Source organism: Electrophorus electricus, chromosome 8, assembly GCF_041902795.1.
Source record: "Electrophorus electricus isolate QZ-2024a chromosome 8, ASM4190279v1, whole genome shotgun sequence".
NCBI classification, from domain to species: Eukaryota; Metazoa; Chordata; class Actinopteri; order Gymnotiformes; family Gymnotidae; genus Electrophorus; species Electrophorus electricus.
The window spans coordinates 30,392,501-30,393,746 of record NC_137504.1 but is presented as its reverse complement, the minus strand read 5'-3'; the positions used below and the strand labels follow the sequence as shown (position 1 = coordinate 30,393,746).

Genomic DNA, 1,246 nt, shown 5'->3' with positions numbered 1-1,246 from the left:
GATTTCAAAAGCACTCTTCACAAACACCCCCTTCCTAAATAATATCCCCCCTCCGCCATCACACACACGTGTGCACGTGCTTGTGCACACACACACACACACAGAGAGAGAGAGAGAGAGAGAGAGAGAGAGAGAGAGAGAGAGAGAGAGAGAGAGAGAGAGAGAGACAGACAGACAGACAGTCTGATCTATGGAAAATAAGAATTGTATATTTTATCTGATAACTTTTTTATCTGTGGGACAGGTGGTGTCTACTCAGCTTCTGAACTTTGAACTGGACAGAACTTGTACTTGAAGTTGCACAAAAGCAGGCTGATATTTCACTGTTCTCACTAATCAAGCTGTTTGCTCAATCGTTGGATCTGACTGTACTGTCTGCATGGCTGGGTTGAGTAGACTCAGGTCAAAGTTTCCTGAAGCTTTGGTAGACTAATTAAATTATTTCCTCCAGTAGTAGAGTGTTTTTAGATTTGCATGAAAGATGCTGACAGCAAATGCACTGTAATTTTAAGAGGAAATACAATCTTAAGACTATGTTTAAAATGCATTATAAAGAAACAAAAGGGTGATGGGTCTTTTGTTTCCAGTACTTTACCATTGCCATGTACCATCATGCAAACTGTTCTGTATCTCAGTGTGGAACCTAATACCTAACTCTATGGCCCCTAATACATTATCATGCTTTAAACATTTATCTTGCAATAGACTAAATAACATGTTTTTTGCATATAAATGTATATTTGTTAGATTTGATCTACAGGCCGGGCTTTCAAAACAGGTGCCTAAATGAACATGTACTTTTGTGTTAACAGCTGTCAACAAGGTTAGGTCTAATTGTAAAAAAGTTTGGCTTAGGAACAAAATGAAACAATCAGAAAAGGCTACTGTAGATTTTAATCATGTAAAAACTCAATCGACATGTTTTGTTTGAACTGCATATATATTTATGCCATTTTTAAGCACGTCTTTTTAAATGCCATTTAAACATACCCCTACCCCCATCTTACATGATGAACGGATCAGGCCATACTGTGGTAAAACACGTGATCCTTTCATTCACTTGACACACCTTCTTTCATACTTGCATTGCTGACACCCGCCCCCTGCCAGGGCGCAGAACCTGATTGGCTCACTCACGCTGCGTGGGTTGTTGAGCAGGGAAGTTCAGAGGTCGACGGCCGGAAGTAACCCTTACGCGTCACACCACCGTGATGCTGCTGTCAAAGGGGCTGTTGCGGAGCCTGAT

The 1,246-nt window shown here is 40.9% G+C and overlaps 1 protein-coding gene across 13 annotated transcripts in view; it reads left to right on the top strand.

Annotated features, from left to right (window-relative positions):
* The first annotated feature begins 1,186 nt into the window (after positions 1 to 1,186).
* acaca (acetyl-CoA carboxylase alpha) overlaps positions 1,187 to 1,246 on the top strand; it is a 35,736-nt gene continuing 35,676 nt past the window's right edge. For 10 of the 13 annotated variants that reach the window (XR_014125132.1, XM_035527702.2, XM_081720154.1 and 7 more), the window contains exon 1: positions 1,192 to 1,246. This exon is cut by the window's right edge and continues 122 nt beyond it. The gene's annotated coding sequence lies outside the window, so the exon portion shown is untranslated. The other 3 variants (XR_014125134.1, XR_014125133.1, XM_035527700.2) reach the window with 3 other exon arrangements.